General features: G+C 35.9%; 1 protein-coding gene across 6 annotated transcripts in view; it reads right to left on the reverse strand.

The window, feature by feature from the left end:
• LOC121733048 (putative polypeptide N-acetylgalactosaminyltransferase 9) overlaps positions 1-23,125 on the reverse strand; it is a 150,722-nt gene that overhangs the window by 71,596 nt on the left and 56,001 nt on the right. The window lies entirely within an intron of this gene.

Genomic DNA, 23,125 nt, shown 5'->3' on the forward strand with positions numbered 1-23,125 from the left:
ATATACGCGAGTTACAGACGATGAAGGTGAGCGCGGCGTCTTCTGACACTTATGAGTTTCAAAACTAGCTGGATTAATACTGAGGTTTATCCAACCTCGTTCCAACCTGCTGAATGTTGAAACTTCGGGAAATTACTCCACCGCACAAAGCGGCGCACTTTTGTTGACAAAAGGGGGGGTGATATAAATCCAACAGATTCTAAAAGAAGTAGATAAAAGTAATAAAAATAATAATTAGGGTATGTTGCACCAAATTACTTTAACTATAACTTTAAATACAATGCAAAATGTCAAATCTTTGGTTCAAGTTAAAAATGGACGCCATCAAGACGCCATATTTAACTATAACCATAGAGCTCGACAAGGCTTTAAATGCACGTAGCGAAAAAAGGAACTAACGCTGTCATCATACAAAAACGTCATTTTTGACAGTTCTCCTTTACCAGCAGCGCCCCCCCCCCCCCCCCCCACGTTATTATAAAGCCTTGTCAGACCAGCAATGCCTTCTGTCAAATTTTGTGGTCAAAGTTACGGTTAAAGTTATAATATTAGCCTTAACTATAACCATAACTTTAACTTTAACTTTAACCACGCCTCTGGTGTCACCCAACCTTAATTGTCATATAAGGGGAACTATGAACAAAAACAAATTATTATAATACTTATAGCCAAAGAGCTTATTTTAGTTAGATAGGTGGTGCATTAAACTGTAAAGTAACAAAGACTAATTCCATATTAAATAACACAATTTCACAAAGAATCCATAATTAAATTTCCATTTGCATGAATGTGGTGACCGTACATGAACATTTCCGTAACATTAGCACAATCAATATTTTGATAATGCAATACAACATTAAACTGGAACAGATTTTGTCCAATAAATTATAATATAACCACGTAATCGATTTCACGGCCAAATTGAATTAAATAATTCATGTATTGGTATTTAGGTGATGCGACGAGTTATCCGTGACCTGTTATAATCTGTGCCTTGTAATGTATGGACGTTATAAAGTTAAAATTTTATTTAAGTATAATTTAACTGATATTTTATTATGAGTGTATCTAAAGCAGTATTCGGAATAGAATTAGAAATAAAACGCCACAAGCAAGAAAGCAAGTAATCAGTAATTTTCATTATTTATTTCAAATTTATCAATAATATTAATAGGCATCTCTTAAGCTGAAATATTTGAGTGTACCTCATTGTACACTTCTTCGAATCATTTTTGAACATTATTCAATCGATATTCATAATGAACAATATTCACTTATGAGCTAGAAGCTGTATATATTTTATTGTTTACTGCAAGTAAACATTCTGTGGTGACTGAGTTTCGAATACCGCGGAAGCCACAATGTCCACATTTATGTATGCTTGTTGACTTCTATCGGAGTGTTATCCGTTAATGTAGCTCAAAGCTATGTTAAGAAGTAATTTATAGAAGTTTAAGATTTAAATCAATATCTATTTTAAAGTTAAAAATATGCTTTAGTATTTGCATTGACCATAAAAATGCAAACGTTAATATTTAGCTTAGATATCTTTCACAATTTCCTTTTGAACTGTGGCGGCGAATACTACTACTATTTACATTGTAGGAATAAGCTTGTCAAAGAAGGATCTTCCCATCGAGCGAGGAGTGTTTATTTCAGACATTGTAACAACTCCTTTTGTATCCTCCAACTTTCGAACAAATTTTGATAGCGATAGGAGCTCAATAGTGCCTTGTTTGGTTCAATGCAACTTTATTTATTTATTTCAATAGGTAATAGACGTAATCGTTTAAGAGGATACACCAGGGGCTAGAGAAATGAAAAAAAAACGTGTAATATCTCTAGCTGTCTCCCTTACCTCATATGCCACAGAACGCGATAGAGACAACTGCAGAAAATCAACGATTCGTTGTCCCCTGATTCCTTCTCCAAAACTTAACCGATTTAAGTACTTTTTTCATTAAAGATTAAAGAAAGGCATAAGCTGTGTTCCTATGTTTTTTTTTTGTATAATCTAGCCACATCTGTTTTCTGGGTGTTTGAACACAGCGGAAAATCTGGCCATTTTTTTAGGTTTTTGAACGTTCAGATCTTATTTAATAATTAAATTATGAAAAAATTGTATTAATTTTTTCATAATTTAATTGACTGATGACATTGTATTAATACAATATCCCGTAGATATTCAGGAAAAAAATTATAACTCTACTAGCACTATCCAGGGAGGAAACAGGGGACAACGTTTGTATGAAAAAAAAGGGCGGTGTGGACTCCTCTTAAGAGCCCCCGTAGACTGCAGACTTTTAGTCGACTTTTGATCGAAAGCATAATCAGTACGAAGATGTACGACGGTGCGCACACTAAACGATTTGTATCGGCACAGAATTATAGTAGTACCAGTATCGGCCGATAATAATGTACTGAAACCCCAATTTGGTCAAACTATCCGCCGACTAAAAGCCTGTAGTCTGCGGGGGCTCTAAATGTTGTTCTCAACTTCTTTGGAATCTATTAATTACTTGTATCATTACCATCGCATACGCAACAGTCGCTGTTCCGTGCTATTACGTCGCGTTACATCTGACGTCACACTCCATTTCTTTCTACCCACTTGTTTTAATTGACATAAATTCATCATTATCAACTTCTTTTAGTTTGATTAAAAAAATTTAATGATATATGTATGTTATGACAATCCATACTTACTAATATTATAAATGCGAAAGTGTGTCTGTCTGTCTGTTACCTCTTCACGCTCAAACAGCTGAACCGATTTTGCTGGAATTTGGCATGGAGATAGTTTGAGTCCCGGGAAAAGGATGGTTTTTATCCCCGAAAATGTACGGTTCCCGCGCGATAAACTAATTTTGGCGCAACGGAGTTGCGGGCGTCATCAGCTAGTATTTTATATTTACACTAAAGTGACCCGGCAAACGTTGTGGTCATTTTCATTATCGTTATGGAAAATACATTAACACACCGTGTCCGTATAAAATACCAGTGCTCAAAGGCTCTTATTCACACCATGATAAAAAAGATTTGTAACGCACTAAAAAGACGCAGCTTATGGCTTTTGGATAACCGCCAGTCGCCAGTCCGGTTTAACGACACTACGGCAATCATTATGGTTATTAGCATTACCTACATCCAGGGCCTGGATAAGCTTATATGTAGTAACAGTGGGCACGAAAATGTTTAATTTTCTAATCGAATATATAAAAATAAGTCGGGTTTTTCTTCCTGACGCTATAACTGAACAGAACGGATGAACCGATTTCCACGGTTTTGGATTCGTTCGAAAGGTCTCGGGCTCCGATTTTGCCAAAATTGGTATGGAGTCCCGGGAAAGAACATAGGATACGTTTTATCATAGACAAATGTACAGTTCAAACGTACGAGCGACATACGAATTTTGGCGCGGGCGTCATCTAGTGATCTATTAACACATAAAATAAACCCATACTGTTTGAATAGGGAATAATTCCCCTAGGGAATAATACTATAAAATACTCATCATGAGATTTAATTTCTACGCAAGCAAATGCCAATGTAGACTACGAAGATAAATTATGCACCGACGACGGACAATTTATTAATAGATCATTAGAGGCGTTTATCGATTTAAAAATAGAATGCCATAATGAGATCAAAGACACAGAAGGCGGTAGTTAAGCACAAAGGCATTACCTAAGCCATTACAATATCGGATCGTGAGAGCGGCCGCGTCATCTTGCGAACGTTATTATTACACTTTTGCATTAGTTCTTTGTGAACATTTAAATATTAAATGAAACAGAAAAAGTATTTTCAGATCGTTCACTACAACTCTAAGTATGTATTAGCACTAAGTAATTGTTGCCAATATTATGATAGTAATATTGTTAATTCTCTTTTAAATCCACTAAAACATGTGCTTAGTGTCTCAATGCGGTGCAATTAATTTGACAAACACAGATTTAAAAAGTAAAAACCTTAAGAATATTTATACATGCTTATTTATAAATAGAACTGAATCTGTTATTCAAAATTAAAATTTCAACCGTGATGAATATTGAAAAGAATCAAATTGATAAAATCATTAGAAGGATAATTTAGGAAACATCTTACGAAATCAACTAAATAGATAACTATTAACATACATACATAATTTAGCTGTTACAATAAAACAAATAATCTCAAATGCTTACGCCTAAACTAGAGATAAACAGCCAATTAAGAGACAATACTGTTTGGTAGCGTTGATGCTGCAGCGTTGCGAATTACAAATGCAACCGCACTCCGCCAGCCGACTTAGCATAAGTGTGCAATAATTGGCGATTGGCAAAAGCGATGGCCTATCCGAGGCCATATTGATAATGGCAACGACGCGTTCCTTACCAAATGGTATTATTATACTGTAAGCGGTCAGCGCCGATGCTATTGGTCCGCCGCCAAACGTCCAGGGATCGTAATGCGCTCGATCTACCAGATCGTGTGAAAATAAACAATTATTGCTCGTGTTGTTTTCGAATTTGCAAAACAAACACGCGAAGCGATTGGCAAAGTTTGTGCCCAAGGACACATAAAATCAGATAACATTGTTAAAGGAAAAGTGTACACTTGTGTATTTTAAAAATATACATAAACATAAGTTTACCTTAATATTATAATACTAGCTGTTGCCCGCGACTTCGTCCGCGTGGACTTTAGTTTACAGCGCGCGGTGTCAACAAAATTTGTGTCAAAAGCTTTTATAAAAAAACCCTGGTACCCCTTAAATCAATACAGCTGTGCAGTGTGCACACAATAAATATTTCATTTTTTTATATTAAACTTTATATTTCATGCCAAATTTTAAAGCTTATTCAGCCCCCCAATTACACAACTTTACCCATAAACTATTTATCATTGATAGGTTTAAGGTTACGTCACTGCACAGTTACGTAACCTTAAACCATACACTAAAATGTTCATTGCATAGATATATTTCTGGATTTTTTATAATCTTATACATAAAATATATTTAAGTAAAAAATAAAACGCCATCTGTTTTCATATATTAGAATTAAAATGTTGATTGCATTGATATATTTTCTGGATGGAATATAGGCCAACACGGTACACTCGAACTCCTTTATTTTAGAGCGTCTTCTGTTGTCAACTTGTCACATATAGGTATTAGAAATGCAGTAGGAGTTCTATAAGATAAAATAGATTGATTATTATTATACCAAGTGATTATATTATTAAACATAATATTCTAACGTATTAAAAACTATAAACAAAAACATACTAACTAATAAGTATGATTAGTTCTATGTTACAATGAAGTAAAAAATAAAACGCCATCTGTTGAATCGTATTAGAACTAAAATGTTCATTGCATCGTTATATTTCTGGATTTTTTATAATATTATACATAAAATATATTTAAGATTTTTGAAATTTTATTTTAATACACATCCAAGACCCAGGAACATTGAAAACTTTTTGTTCCGCCTGCGGGACTCGAACCCTGGACCTCCGGGATGAGCGCTGGCCACGCGCAATGCGAATTCATTTTCATCGATATTTTCATGGAAATAAGATATTTTCCCACATCAAAATGTAGCCTATGTCCTTTCTCAGATTCTAGAATAACTGTGTACAAAATTTCATTGCAATCGGTTCAGTAGTTTTGGCGTGAAAGCGAGACAGACAGACAGACAGACAGAGATACTTTCGCATTTATAATATTAGTATGGATTAACGTAAACTTCTGTTTTGTATATATAAATACGATTATTACAGTAATTTTAAATAGTAATATTAATACCAGTACGGTTAGTGTTGATGATTATGATAAAACAAACGATCAGGTCAAGAACGAAATACTAAATTTAATCGTCTACGTGCCTTATCTTTAGCGACATTACTTAGAGGAAAATAATTGACAGATACAACAGATTCTGTCCCAATTTTCTTCTTCAATCTCTGTGCAAAAATATCACTATCAACTGACGAAATTCGATCATATCTCATAAAACGTGTAATATAGTTTTTCTGATACATAATATTACTTTGCGGTAATCAAAATATTGTAATGATAATATTATATAACCAGAAATTCCACAGTCGTATTCTCAATAAAAAAAAACACTATTATGACAATTATTTGGTAGGCTTATGAACAAACCACAAACTTTAAAATAATCGTTTGGTAGAGTCACGACATTTTTCTAAAACCACAACTGTAGGTACTTTTTTTAAACAAAATTATATTTATTTGCATTATTAATTTTCCTTCGTGTGGTTTTTATGACTATTAAAATGCTATTAATAAAACATAGCTCAAAATGTACAGGTTTTTTTAAATTATTTACTTCCTTTGAGAGTTCGATACCCGCTTTATTACCCAATCAATATTATTTTTATTGCACGCACGGTCTTTATCTGCAGATTGATTAGCAAACTACAAACATTTCTATAATTTTCTTCTAAAATGTCTCTTAAATTATTATTTTTATAATATTATAAACAGTTAAACACTATATTCAAAAACATTTTTTCTAAGTGTCAATAAAAAAAAAATCAATTTACAGAGGTAAGTTCTTATCGTTGCAATATTTCAATTTTTCGAATCATCAAATCAAAAGCAACAAATCGAAACATTCAAGGGAATTTTTAATCAAGAAATATCTGTGTCAGATGTACAAATTGAATGTCTTTAGGTGCAAATTGTCAGCACAAATTGGCACAATAGCACTTCCAGAGGATCCAGAGCGTCAATTAAAACGTATTACACTCCAAATTCTACAGTGATAAATTGTGAAACGTTGGCTTGTTCAGAAGATTTAGCTTCTGCGTGTGATATTTTGCAACGAGAATACGTTTAAAGATGAAATATTGTTTAGATTTTGAAATGATCGTGCAACTGTGACCATGGCTCCGTGACATTTTTCAAAGAAGAAGCGATTTGCAATAATTGGTTTTAAATAATATTATTTTATATTTTTAACTTTGAACTCAAAGATATCAAAAACAAACGGTTGGAACTTTACAAAGTTAATCAAAATCTAATTTGAAGGAATTCAGAATTTAAGTAGGTTTGATGTAGGAGTTATCGCTTAAGTTTGAAGGAGCTATACGAGAATTTTTAAGCTTTTTATCAGAATACACGTCAGAGTGTGTCCATGTAACACAATGGGGCATTAAGAGGATTTATAATATTCACTTAACATGATCCATGTAAGAATTTTAGGAGCGGTCTAGAAATTTCTTAGTACGCTCGACGTACGCCGGACTTAATTTTGGATGCGTTCCAAGTCCCTCGTAACTTGGACACTTAGAATCTATAAATCCGTTCTCTCTGCTCTCTGCGTTATAACACTGTCCTCCGGTCTCATTCATTAAGTTAGATAATTTTGAAATTTAAGCCAGGCTTAAAGAGCTTCTTTATTACGGCCCTAGAATAGTGCAGTATTTTACGCTAAATCCGGAAAATTGTAAAAGTATTTTGTATTTTTAAAAATCACTACAAAAAGGATATAAAGACCTTAATTTATTTTAGCTCCTACGGCTGCATTACCTGAAACGAGAAAACAAATAATGTTAAACTTGTTAAACGTTAAAATAAAATCTGTTTGTGTGATATTACGTATCTACGAATTAATACTCGTATTAAGTAGAAATGCAATAAGAACACTTCTCGTATACGATCTGTTTAAGCCGTCTGAACACAAAATGCTGCAACAAACATTACCAACGCCGATAAAACTAGGATTGTGCCATTAGCAACGCTATTTATTAGCGAGGAAAATAAAGTAAATAGTGCGCTACATAATGTTTGCAAGTGTAGATTTGTGAGATTTGTCAAATAAACAACTGGTGACTGTTGAGAGAAATACGTGAGCTTAGCAATTAGAAATGGTCACTCAAAATTCAGCAAATTGTATTTCGTTTCGTAACCCACGAAATAATAATAAACATGATAAAATATAACAACGAAAAAGACAAAATAGAACACTTAGAGTCTACCCGCAATTTTTATTACATTAACGTGTTAAAATTGTGAGACCACAATATCATACACAAGGTATTTTTCGTAACTGTTTCGTATAATATATTTCGCGTCATTGTTAGAACTTTAAAAATATTACGTTCGTTTTCGCTAACTTAATTAGTTTATATTCAGAAACAATTACAATATCACAACAAAATATAACATTAAAGGGTTAAACTCAAAGATATCAAAACTCACTAATTGAATCTAAATATCAAACAATTTGAAAGCAGCGTTAATTTGAACTTGAAGATCATTTTCAATGTGGCTGAATTCCGTTTAATGTTGAAACGCAGTAATTATAACTCAATTGAAGAAAACGTATTAAGCGATCAATGAGCATGTCACGTCTTTAACATATTTAATAAAGCAATTGAGACGACTACAAAGTACAAAGTGAAATTCAATGAACGAATGAATGTAACAAAATAATGAAATATACATCCATCCAATCGTACCAAATCACGATACTAATTCACCAGTAGCGCAATAAATCAGGACATCAACGAATCTAATGCACTCAAGTCATCTAAAACTAATTGATTGATTGAATTTTCAACACGAGCGAGCACGGTTCACTGCCTCGGAGCAGACGCAAAGGTCAGACCGAACAATGTAAGGACCTATCATGCAATTTGTATCTTTGGTACCAAGAGCTTTAATGTTATTGGTATCAAGAGGATACGAATGGATGAGGGTATAAATTATCATGATTCATGATCTTAGATAATATAAACGAGATAAGATAACTAGGAATATTATATATTTTTTTGTGAATGTCATGAATTTCTTTATAGTATTTTATTTTATTTTGATTGAAACCAACTGGCACCTAGGTTCTGTGACCTAAGCAAGCTAGTCGAAATATTTTTAAGATAACTTGAAAAATAAATAATTATTAATTATTACTCAAGTTATCTTAAAAATATTGTTATTGTAATTTCAGTCTTTTTATATTAAATAAACTAAGCAATGTTATATAAACTTATTTAAATAACATAAATAGCATAGTTAAAATATTCAGAGACAACACAGACAGTCTAGTTATCTTTACACGCCCACACCGACTGGCTCGATAGCGCCTATTGTGTTACAATAATTCACAGCTCACAGCGTACTAACTTTTTAGTCACTTGAATAAAAACAAGACATAATAAATAAACTTGAACAAAAAATAAACCACAGCTAAAATAATTTGAATATTATTTTTTTGACTTCTGACTTCAAAACGTAAACGAAACATTGTGGTCTTATTACTTACATGAAACAAGATTATTTAAATAAAACTGAAACACTTAGTAAAGCCAAAATGATAACAAAATAATCCAAGAATGGCATAAATCACGTCAACTCAATTAATCAATCAAAACCTGATCAAATGAAGCACAGCATACAGGACAAGCTATATCGAGCTCGAGAGCCGAATCAGATTACTAGCTATGTCTTGGCTATCAGCCTATCAATCACGTTGGTAAATCTAAGCTGTCGTATATACAAACACAATAGCTTAATTTTCAAAGCCATGTACATCTTGAGTACATAGCGTACAGCACTAGAGATACGCTCACAACGGGCTCATGGAAATTCTAATGACTTAGAAACCATTAAGCTTCGAAAACATGTCAGATGATATTCTGATATTTTAAAACGTTTGAAAGCAACTAAACCCTTATTTAAAAAAAAAAAAAAAAAAAAAAAAAAAAAACTAAACAAAATATTTATTTTTATTTAAAAAGGTAACCAATACGAAGTAACTACGATGTGAATAATTTCTAACGAATATTATAAAGAACTGTATAACACTAAGCTCAAACTACAAAGGCCTCAAATCAACGTTTGTAATGCAAATTTAGTTTTTTTTTTTGCGAATCGGACGAAAAATTCCGTGTATTTCCATACAATTTACAATATACGGCATTTACCGAAATTCCCGCTGCCGTTCGCTGGTCGCGGGATAAATTTTAATATTTAAAGGCATTCCACCACGTGTGCCACCGCGGAGCGGACTCGAATACAAAATGCATAACCACGGATGTCAGCCGCTCCATAGCGAACAGCGAATCGCAAAACCGTGTATAAATAGAGAAATACTTTTGGTCCACAACATAGAAATATATGAAATGCACGCGTTGTTTCACGCGTCAAACGTAAATGACTCATTATATGCAAAAGAGACAAATAATATATCGAAAATAAAGTCCTTAACGAATAATAAAAGTATTGGACGAAGTTGGTGTTATACCGTTCTCGGTTCAAAATTTAAAGTAAGTAATTAAAATATGTGACGGTCACAAACTTAACCTCATTTAGGTTAAATACAAATGCAAGAACTCATTTATTTTGAATCTGAAGAACAATCGTGGCATCTGACTGTAAAATCTTGATAAAATTCTCATAGCAGGGTTACTCTATTTAACCAGAAAATATACAAGATATCGGGGAACAAAGATATTCTGATAACTCCATAAGGTCCTGCCGTAAGACGCTTAATTATAGGATTAATTTGGAAAGTTAAGTTAATATTTACGACGCTATTAAATTAAGTATTGAATATAAAAAAGGTATAATTATTGACCCTATAATCATAATAACTGCGAAAGTTTATTATGATATAGTTTATAAGACACTAGTTACAAAATAAATACAAGTCATTTGATATCTATTAATACTTCCCCAAGAAGCAATGAGGCTATAAATGCTGTACTTATGAAAGCTAATATCCTTAACGATTGAGAAGTGAAGATAGCAAGTTTGAACGAGCTCGATGCAAATGGTATTATGTTTCGGATATTGAGCATGCACCAAGATGTATACAATATTACAATAGTACAATTTACATTTAACATTGTACCAATATACATTATTATCATAACCACAAGCTAATACGCATAACTGAAGAACTGGTATGCTATTTTTATAGAAACATGAAAATATATTCTGATGGTTTGTTACCAACTTTGTAACAAACAACCATTTGTTTCTTTTTTAAATAAGTACACCAAATCATATCTTATCATTTCACGAGTCAAACTTAAAAAAAATAACCAAATCTGTAAAAACATTAATATTCGATAACGGATTCGCGAAGGGGTCGCTGACAAAACAAATTTCCATAAATCCGGGGAATCCATAAAAACGGCCGAGGGCTGAGAGCCGATAAGCCGCAGATATCATTAGCTGCGGACAGCCCCGATCACTCACTTATCAGGCATCTGGTCAAATAAATCCCTTTTTATTTTCAGTTATGATTTCACGTATTTTTTTTTACTTTTTTCGAGGATCACCCACAATAAACACCTGAAGCGCTCTGATATAGGTACAAAACACCGCGGGTAAAAATAGGTCCTCCTGCTGGGGAGAGACTTGAAATGATAAAACATAACACAATACATTTACTCATAGTCAAGAGACTGATCACAAATCAGAAAAAAAACTTTTTGGAGGATAATTAATTTAAGTAGGTACATTACAAAAGCGTCAGACGTTGTGTTCTTATCTACGAAGCAAAAAGTGACAGAAGTATTTCGATACAACTCTTAATTTTCCTCGAAGCCAACTAATTTAGGTCAAAGTAGAACACAAAACCCACACAAGCATCTGATATCATTCGTAACAAACAAAGACTTGAAGTGTAACAAACTGAAAATTTTAATTAACACCAGAAAACGAAACGTGATCTAAAACTAGATGCGGACTAGGATCCACTTTAGTTCTCAAGTGTAGCAGTTGCGAGTTATTAATTTAATTCCGATCCCCTCCCCCCTCCCCACCCCACTGGTGTACGGAAGGAAATTTCATAACGCCGTTGAAACTTCACAAGCCCTCGTATTCTTTTATTTCATGAGACAAACTGAATACCTCTTAAAGGATATTCCGACCATTTTAATTTGCCCTAGAAAACTCTGACCTATTCTTTGTTTGATATTATTATTGTTTGGTTTTTAATTTCGCACATCGTTTTATCACCTAAATGCCTTCGTTTGCATCATTACGTGGCCCTGTCGTCGTAGGCGTTGTCGTTTTCTTGTTACAAAAGTCACGGCGTGCGTAGTTAACTCCTCTGAAACGGCTCGACCGATTTTCGTGAATATTAGCGAGCATATCGGCTAGGGTGGAGAGTAGGACAACGTCTACTTTTTATATTGATAAGTGCGATTTATTGAATAAAATAGTAAATTATTACAACTCGAGACTGACGGTAACAACTAGCTGTCCCGGCAAATCAACGTTTGCCGGGACACCTAGTTTTTCTAATTATTATAATAAGGATTGTTATTTATTTACGTGTTGATAGGGTGATTACTGCAAGTGAATTTCAAATTAAATATTTGAGTAAAAGCGATACCTCAGAATTTAATGTATTTCTTCTCACACTTCGTTTGACGGCTAATATCATTTTGATCATATTCAAATGCGCTTCCTTCCAGCCAAAGAGTTTATTAGAAATTTAAATCTCCATTGAAGAAAGTTGAATATTTTGAGAGAGTTCCTCTTTTATCTTTGGATGCCACTTAGCATACGTGATGAGCCATCGTGTTGGTGTTATATCGATCGCCGTACTAAGATGGCTGCTCAATGAAAAAATAGAAATTACGTCTGACAGAGAATTATAATATAGATTTTATTGTGATAAAATATGTATGTACCAAGTCGTATAAAATTTAAGTTTTTTTAGTTGATTATTTACTAGATGACCAGCGAACTTAGTATCACTTAAGTTCTGAATTCACTCAACGTATAAACCTTCCCTGGAATTCCACGAATATTTCTAACTGAATATTGATTGATTCAAGTAGGTAGTGTGTAGTTCAAGTTGTTACCTACTTAATGGCTATTTACAAAATTAAGAATTTTAACGATCTCCACCCAAAAATTTACCGGAGTAATGTTTAGAACAAAACATTTCTACGCTTTCACTGTTTCTAATTTTTAAATTACCATTTACTGCTTCGAATGTTTTCTCTTCCATTTGAATTATTTAGCTTCTTCGAAAATTAGTCAAATTATTATGTTATCGTCATAATATATATGTTTTAGATTAATTAAAATTTGATTATGAATAAATAAATAAATATTATTGTTTAAACAAAGTCACCGCAAATGTTATTTTAACTTAGTATTATTGTAACCTCGTAGTTCTAGACAGTAAACATGAAAAGCACCAATAAGTTACGTTAATATATATATTTTTTAATTTCTATTACATTATAAGCACTTATTTGAAACAACATGCAAAAAATCCACATCAAACATGCAAAAAATCAACAATCCACAATTATAGAACTTCATACTTACGAACAAAAAAATTGCACTACGATACCATCAAAAATTTAAACACGGCAATGACCGCATCAACTGCAGACCTGGTTAAACTACCTATTGATTTGCATCATTTGTATGAGTGCGTGGACTCGAATCTTCTGCTGTACTGTACTATTAACATCCAGAACGTCTAGCCAAGACGTTTTCTTTATCGCATCTTTGTAAAATCACCGATCAAAATATTGTATAATATTGGCATTAGCGTTCAATAAAATAAAGTCGACATTCGACTCATAAAAAAAAGTATTTTATTATTTTTAGCAATATTCCACGAAATAAACCTTAACCTGAAGGTAAATGATTGAGTGTACGCATAGGCATGTGTTACAGCACCTCTCTCCTTTCTCACCGTGCAAATACCACGACCGTACATGCAATAATGTTAGAAAATTCATGCAAGGCCTCTCACCACCACGCAAGTTAAAAACCTCAACGTGGTTCCTCATAAGGTTTTCAACTTGCATGGTGGTGAGAGGCCTTGCACGAATTTGCTAACATTATTGCTTGTGTAGTGGTGGTGTTGTTTGCAGGTTCTTGCATGCGAGTGTACCTACGCATAGGCAGTGTGGGAGAGGAGGGAGGTGCTGTACGCATGCCTATGCGTACACTCACTAATTTACTTACAGGTTGAGGTTTATTTTGCGAAATATTACTAAAAATAATAACATACTAAATAAGCTGTGGATTTCCGCGTCGTAGCGCTATTAACTATTTAGACTCAATAATTGTTATGTCAATTCCAAGTATTTTGATCGGCGATTCTACATAATATAAAGAAGCGATAAAGGAAACGTCTTGTCTAAAGTGCCAGGCCATTTAGCCAAGACAGTTTTCGCTATTGCTTCGTTACAGAATCGCCGATCAAAATGTATGGAATTGACATAAGCGTTCGTTAATATGACGTTGAATTTTTATCGGCGATTGTACAAGGTGTAACAAAACTAAGATTTCAGCGCTGCTACTTTCACAGTGAACTCTTTACAAGGAACACGTACAATGTACACAACCTAAAGTATTATCACTTAGTTTTGTTATACCCTGTATAAAGAAAATATCTTGGCTCACCCCCCTGGTCTGTCCGGTCAAGCGGCAACCTTTGCAATTCCACACTACTCCGGAGTCCGGATATAAGGGTGAATCCAAACGAGCGTAATTTGTGAGTTGTGAGTCGCAGAATTTCGGCTGGCAGTAATTCTGCTGCATTCAGTTTCATACAAAAGTCCTGTTTGATTCACACGAACGTAATTTTCTGAGTCATGATATTTTGTATGAAAAGATATTTACGCGGCAGAAAACGGTGAAGCCAAACGAGCGTAATTTTGTGAGACTCACGACTCACAAAATTACGCTCGTTTGGCTTCACCGTTAATCGTCATAAATCGATTTTATATGCCCATTTTCACTTTACATGCTCATATTGTGTGCATTTCTATGAATTTCGTATTAGATTCTGTTATATTTACTTATCAGTTTCCAACGTGTGGATGTAACGTAAATAATATTGGTGTTAGTATAAATTATTGTACAATCCGAGTTGAACGAATCAGAGCAATTGCAAATTATTTATCAAATAATATTATGATACAATATTTCATATTATTATTAAATACAGCACAATATAATGATATGTAGTTATTTATTTAATACCTCGATCGTGGGAATCGCAGACACAATACATTTTCAATTGTTATGCTACAGCCGGCTGCCGCTTGGGATTGAATTTGATGGGCTTAAGAGGATTCCACACCGCCATTTTTTCCATACAAACGTTGTCCCCTGTTTCCTCCCTGGATAATGCTAGTAGAGCTATAATTTTTTTCCTGAATATCTACGGCCACTAATACAATGTCCCTATGTTTTCTTTTTTTTCATAATTTAATTATTAAATAAGATATGAACGTTCAAAAACCCAAAAAAATGGCCAGATTTTCCACTGTGTTCAAACGTCCAGAAAAGAGATTTGGATAGATTATACAAAAAAAGCAAAACATAGGAACACAGCTCAAGCCTTTTTTTAATCTTTAATGAAAAAAGTACTTAAATCGGTTAAGTTTTGGAGAAGGAATCAGGGGACAACGAATCGTTGATTTTCTGGATTTTCTGCAGTTGTCTCTATCGCGTTCTGCGGTATAGGCTTGAGGTAAGGGAGACAGCTATAGATATTACACGTACTTTTTTTTCATTTCTCTAGCCGCTGTGGTATCCTCTTAACAAGATGAAAATAAATGATATATTTTATTGTGATATTACCGCATTTAAGAAATATACACAATAATCTAATTAAGTTAAGTATTATTATTTACGACAATATTTATTACATAGGTAATCATTTTCTTTGGAAAATGTCACACTCTCAAAGATTTAGGTAAACACGAATCACGCCATATTGTCATTAGGTACACACAATTAATATTATACTAGAGATCGCCCAATGGTCGAAATTTCACTTTTTTTATCTATGGACGCTTCACACCACGTCATTCAGTCTGGCCCCGTGGTAAGTACCTGAAGGACTTGTGTTACAACTTACAGCTGTACCATACATATATTTAAGATTTTTATTATATTATAATACACATATTTAATATACATCCATGACCCAGGAACTTTGAAAACTTTTTGTTCCGTCGGCGGGATTCAAACCCGCGATCCCCGGCTTGAGCTACCAACTGCAGCCCACCGACTGAGCCAGAGAGATCGTCGTATATTATCTGATTAATTCTTAATTATCTTCTTCTTTTCACCCCGTTTAAAGTATTGACTATTAAAAAAAAAAACAAGAATCCATTTTTAGGGTTCCGTACCTCAAAAGGAAAAAACGGAACCCTTATAGGATCACTTTGTTGTCCGTCTGTCCGTCCGTCCGTCTGTCAAGACCCTTTTTCTCAGGAACGCGTGGAGGTATGAAGCTGAAATTTATATCAATTACTCAGGTCTACTGTCCCTTGAAGCTGTGAAAAAATCAAACTTCTAAGCCAACGCAATCAAAAGATACAGCCGTTTATGCCGCAAATTTTCGACACTTGCAAGGGAATCAAAACCTACAGGGTGCTTCCCGTGAACTCAGAATCTTGAAATTTGGTACGAAGCAACGTCTTATAGCATAGATAAAGGAAAAATTACGAAAACCATAAATTTTTAGTTACATCACATAATATATTTTTTTTTAATAATTTTAAACTTACTACCCATTTCCTTCTTAATAGGTACTATAAGTGAAGCCTTTCTAGCATTAGCCGAAATTGTTTGTAAAATATCGATTTTCTATCGATAAAATTCAAAGCCAGCTCGGAATCGAGACGGCTCGATATAAATCCAGTTAAGACTGAATTTATAGTTGGCACACATGATTTGTCTAGACTTTCGGCGAATATTTACGTATTCAAATACGAAATGATGTAATATATTTTAACCTTTGTAATATTTTTTTTATAAAGCGATGCGCCCCGGCCTCGCACGGGTATTAAATAAAATATTATAGACTATGTCACTCACTGAAAAATGATTAAAATCGATTCAGTAGTTTTTAATTATATTCATTACTACCCGTGGCGTCATGGCCCGCATTGGTCAGTACCGCTGCAAAAGCCAAGTCCCGCAATTTTTTAAATATTATGTAATATCTTCGAAAATATTCATTTAAATCAGCTGATGCTGTGGGGTCATATATAGATCTATATTAAATAAATAATGTATTTAAAGTATTTAATTGAATAAGGATTATTAACGTATTGCTTAAATCGCTTTGAAAATAAGCCATTATTTGAAGTTAAAAGTAAATGACAAAAAATGTTATTATGGGATATTCTGAGATAGACATATACCATCGCGGAGTTTTCTGTAGACCTTTTCATAGTGTACAATACTTGGTACATTTTTTTGATAAATCTCGTAGGGTTCAGCCTGCGTTTGCAATGTAAACTGCACATTAGAAACCCCAAAATTAACATTATTTTTCCACTATTTAATTAATGTTATTATACTTACAAACCTCTCTAATAAAGAAAACCGCATCAAAATCCGTTGCTTAGTTTTAAAGATTAAGCCCCAATTTCACCAACGACTGTTAAAGTTAACGCCGGAATTAGTATCACGTTACCTCTTTCGATTTTCATATGAATGAAAGAGAAGACATTACATTTTAACAAGCTGTTAACACTAACAGAGGTTGGTGAATTGAATTAACGCCGGAATTAGTATGACGTTATCTCTTTCGATTTTCATATGAATGAAAGAGAAGACATTACATTTTAACAAGCTGTTAACACTAACAGACGTTGGTGAAATTGGGGCTTAAGGGAACAAAGGGAAATGAGGGAAAAAAGCGACTTTCTTTTATAATATCATGTAGTGATTTTTAAAGAGGCTGCTCATATTATAAGCTTTAGAGTTTGTACCAACTCGTATTTTTTACAAAAAAACAGACGCTTTTATTAGCTTGGACTGTATCTAGTAACGGAATCTTTGAGTACGATTTTTACCTATCTCCACTCTCCAGTGGTCTAATTAATTCGAAATTCTGTATGAGTATTAAGAGCCGATGACAATGATATTTTGTTATGATTAAAAAAAGAGCGTGGTTTTTAGGGTTCCGTTCCCAAAGGGTAAAAACGGGACCCTCTTACTAAGACTTCGTTGTATGTCCGTCTGTCTGTCTGTCTGTCTCTCTCCAGGCTGTAACTCAAGAACGGTAATAGCTAGAGAGTTGAAATTTTCACAGATTATGTATACCTGTTGCCGCTATAACAACAAATACTAAAAACAAAATAAAATAAATATTTAGTAGGCTCCCATACAACAAAAGTGTTTTTAATAATGGCAACAGGCAGGTACTTGCTTTTTTCTCAAATTCCTTAGTAATATGTGTAAGTAGGTACTTTAATATTTAATTATAATATTAAAATAAAATAAAAAATTAATCCCATTCAAATAACACAATTTTTGGCTTAATTTTGCATGGTACGGAACCCTTAGTGCGCGAGCCCGTCTCGCACTTGGCCGATTATTTATTAGTTATAAAACTAAGTAGGTACAATGTACATAGAGTAAATTGAGTTTTCGTAACTCTAGCACTAAACCTAAATGAAATGAAAGGATTTTGCACAAAGTTAGTAGCCTCTTCATTTGCGTAGGCCAGAGGCCTTTACAACCGACTTTCTCGATGTGACCTTTAAACGCTTCTAACACAGTATAATTTTCAAACAGTAGTCACTCAGCCGTGTAATTGAAAACACACTGACTCAACACGGAGGCAGGCGTGTGTATCGTGAAACTGTACTAAAAATAAAAATAGTTTTATTTCTGAGTCCATTTGAAATAAATATTTTCAGAAAGTCTACGCTGACCTACCATCGATTCGGAAAACAAACCCCGCGAGAAGAACTGTAGCTCTACCACTTCCACGTGATTTCAAATAATAATAAATAAATAGAAAAACAGTTGCGAGTTTCTTTCGCCAGTAGCTCTACCGTGAGTTTAAAGCGATAGTATTTATCGAGACTCGATACCGACTACGTAAATATTTAGTATGGAGAGATTTTAGTTCCGCAAGTAACCGCTAGAGGCGCTGTAAAATTTGCCATACATAATATAGTATCGAAAAATACTATAGCTTTAAACTCATGGTAGAGCTACTGGCGTAAGAAACTCGCAAATGTTTTGCTATTTCGGATTATTTGAAATCACGTGTAATAATATGCGTGCCCGATTCAAACGGCCGGTCTATCATGAAGATGCTCTACTGTATAATATTTATATTGTGCTTCTAACGTAAATGCCAACCTTCGCCCAAACACAAAAGAATGCCATCTTTATTATAAATCGCTTAATCATTTCCCCTACATGTAGACAGGAAAAAGGTCACGCCGAATTTTTATTGCCTGTATGACATTAACACTACCGCAAATTAGATATAATAAACTTGTATACAAATATAATTAAAGAGATGTCTTTTTAACAAAAATTAATTTACCCGTAGCATAGAAGCCCTAAAGGGAAATCTCTAAAGTCTAGAGTCCAGAGAATTTTTGACGTGGGAGAGCCATGCTTCGGCACGAATGGGCTGGCTCGACCAGAGAGATACCACGTCCTCACAGAAAACCGACGTGAAACAGCGCTTCCGCTGTGTTTCGCCGAGTAAGTGAGTTTACCGGAGGCCCAATCCCCTACCCTTTCCTTTCCCTACCCTCCCCTATTTCCTCCCGTACCCTCCCCTATTCCCTTCTCTACCCTCCCCTATTACCCCTTAGAAGGCCGGCAACGCATCTGCAGCTCTTCTCATGCTGCGAGTGTCCATGGGCGACGGAAGTTGCTTTCCATCACGTGACCCGTTTGCTCGTTTGCCCCCTTATTTCATAAAAAAAAAAAATTGAAGAAATTAAGAAGTTAGTTTCACATCTCTATAATTATGAAGCCTTATGCTATCAAAATTACAAGAGACGCCCGCGTCTTTTGTTGCGCCAAAATTCATTTATCGCGCGGGGAATGTAAATTTTTCGGGATAAAAAGTATCCTATGTCCTTTCCCAAAACTCGGTATCTCCATATCAAATTTCATCAAAATCGGTTCAGTGGTTTGGGCAACAGAGGTAACAGAGACAGACAGACAAAATTTCCCATTTATAATATAAGTATTCCCTGTCCCGGCAAACGTTTTGCCATAAAATTATTTTCCCTGTTTTCCTCTTGAAGTTTTTTTCTGAATATTTTTTTTCTATAGGCCTCACGGAGCCCGAGCCCTTTCCAACGAATGCAAAACCGTGGAAATCGGTTCATGCGTTCTGGAGTTATAGTGTCAGAAAGGAAAACCCGAATTATTTTTATATATTAGACGATCCGTCCAGTGGTTTGGGTCTGGGTCCAGTCAGTCAGTAACCAGAGTCATTTTATAAGCAATACTATCGAGTGTAGATGGAGGAGAACTATCTCTTATAGGAGGGCCCAGCGAAGCCTGCAGGCGGTTATACTCCGGAGTCTGTCGGAGTATAGCCATGTACGGTGCCCCAATTTGGGCGGATTCCCTCTCCGCTCGTAATAAGGCCCAGCTGCGAAATGCGCAGCGGGTCATAGCGGTGAGGGTCATCAGGGGGTACCGTACGGTCTCCTGGGAGGCAGCTACTGCCCTGGCAGGAGACCCGCCGTGGGAGCTGGTTGCAAGGGTCTTCGCCGAGTTGCACCTCCTCGCTTCAGAGAGGAGGTCGCGGGGTGAAGACCTACAATGGGAGGAGTTCCGGCGGGTACGAAGGCTAGGAGAGCTGTGGCTGTTGAGGAGGTGGGGTGAGGACCTGGCGCAGGCCCAGTACGGTCAACGTACTGCTCAGGCTCTGCGTCCAGTTCTTGCGACGTGGATGCGTCGCAACTCGCAAGCGCTGCGGAGGACACGGCCCAGCACACCCTCGAGGTGTGCGGTCGTTGGGCTGTGCAGCGCCATGATCTCATGGTGGTGCTTGGGCGGGAACTCTCGCTCTCGAGCATGGTTCGCTGCATGCTCGAGAGCGATGAGGCCTGGCAGGCAGCGCTCTCTTTCTGCGAAACTGTCCTTTCGCAGAAAGAGGCCGCGGAGCTGAACAGAGAGGATGACGCATCCTCCGTTCCGCTCCGCCGGCGTAGGACGGGAGTGCGGAGGCGTCGTTACATGAACCTCCACACTTCCGTCTAATCCGGGGCTCCGGGCAAGGATGGGAACCTGCCCGACTTAGCTAGTCCCGGCGCCGAGGGGAACGCTTCAGTTTGCCGGAGCATTCCCTTACTTTGGTGGAAGTCCGGTCCCTTTTGAGGTAGACCGGCCGGTCGTGGAGGAAGTCCTGTGTTAGACAGATCCAGGACATCCCTCCATATACGGCTGAAGGCAAACCGCAGGTGGTTTAGTGGGTAAGAGTCCCACATACCCCCGGGGTGCTTCAGCTAACTGAGGCACATCCCCAACCCGGGGCACCCATGATAGGTTTCCCCTGCGCATCAAAAAAAAAATTTAAAAAAAAAGTAGAACTATCTCTGTATGTTAAAAGTGTCCGCTGAAATGCGTTAAACTAGGGTGGCGCTACAGTAGCCACAGGGTAAATTTTAAATCATTTAGCAGCTTTTATTTCAGCTATTTTAGGTTATATTTTTCAAAATAATATATTAGTATTAACCCAGTAATTCTGTGACTTAGCTATTCGGCTAACTTCAATTTAAATTTTGTCACCAACGGCTACATTCATTCCATACCCTTTCCTGCAGCTAGCGCCACTCTTGGAGGATTTTTCAACTGTTATTTACTGCGTACAGCTGGACACTTTTTCAAATATCCCCCATATAAGATAGTTCTCCTCCATCTACCCTCAATAAGCAATAACTATATAAGCAATACTAATAGATCTCATTCTCCATCTGTTACGTCACGAGTCACGAGTCACGAGATGAGTTTTGGCGCGACCTTTGCGCACTTTCACATCCGGGTGAGCTATGTTTATAGCGCGCTGCGCGACCGAACCGTCTTGACATCTCCAACATCGTCCTGCGGTCACACCTAATATTAACTGCCATTTCCGGACTTTTGCTACATTATATTAATTCACTAGTTGAGGACTCCGCTGAAGTTCGTTGTGTACACCTCTTCACGCTTGGAGCGTTTCCAGGCGAATGGCACTTATCGACGGCAGTCAGCGGCACGTGTCGACGGCAGTCGACGGCGTCGACAAATGTAAAAAAATAAATATAAAAGAACCGTGTGCCGATATTTTGAGCCCTGGGAAAGGACATAGGATACTTTGTACCCCGACAAAATGTACGGTTTTCGCGCAACGGACTTCGATGGCGGTTTCGTGGCCCAAAGAAATCTTTAAAACGTACCAATTAAATATTACTACTATTTCAGAGAACATTACAGGCATAAGACTGTTTGTTAAGGCGTCGTAATATTAGGGTCAACGGTTAAGAATGTTCAAGAGGATTCCGGTACAACTACTGTCCAGTAATACATAATAGTAATATAATATATTACAATAATTTCCATAATTATACTAACGGCATTGGACGGTGAAAGTAAATGCAGTGTTACATAACCCCGCGGTACCTGACCGATGCACGATTAGAGGATCCATACGCGTTTGCTTTCTACGCCAACTGACGAGTGAACCATGCGCCCGCGGTCTGGTCAGCGGCAGTCATAATTTATTTCTGCTCCCTTATTTTAGAATTAAAAAAATCTAGAGGGTATAACAAAACTAAGTGATAAATGAGTACACTATGAATGGGTAAGCGCCCCCGCGCCATTAATTTTTCCATACAAAAAAAAACAAGCCTTTACATCCGTTATGGATGATTTATACAGTATTTTTCAGAGCTAAGTAACCCCTATCCAAATACTGCAGTAGTGCCTGGGACAAGATTGTTAAATGTCCGTATGGTTGGCCAAGCGCATACGACATTCTCGCATCACAGTCGGCCTAGTCCAGAGAAAGGAACTAGTCAATACGTGCGAGCGTCCGTATTATGTACTTGAGATCAGGAAATGTCTCATAGGTACACGCCTCCACCCGGGTTCGAACCTGCACCCTGTAAGAGTGCGAAACAAAGGTCTACCCATTAGGCCACGGACGCTCATTTTTACATACAACAGTGATACAAATAGTTACTCTCTCAGCGCTGCTACTAACAATACGATAAAGCCTAAAGTTTTTAACGCTTACAACTAGCTTACAATAATATATTAAAGGAGCTCGAATCACATTACAGAGTTATGAAAGTGAAAACGGAGATTTTCCGTACAAAAAACACACCACATACACCATGGCAATTTGCC

This window comes from Aricia agestis, chromosome 13 (genome assembly GCF_905147365.1).
Source record: "Aricia agestis chromosome 13, ilAriAges1.1, whole genome shotgun sequence".
Lineage (NCBI taxonomy): Eukaryota > Metazoa > Arthropoda > Insecta > Lepidoptera > Lycaenidae > Aricia > Aricia agestis.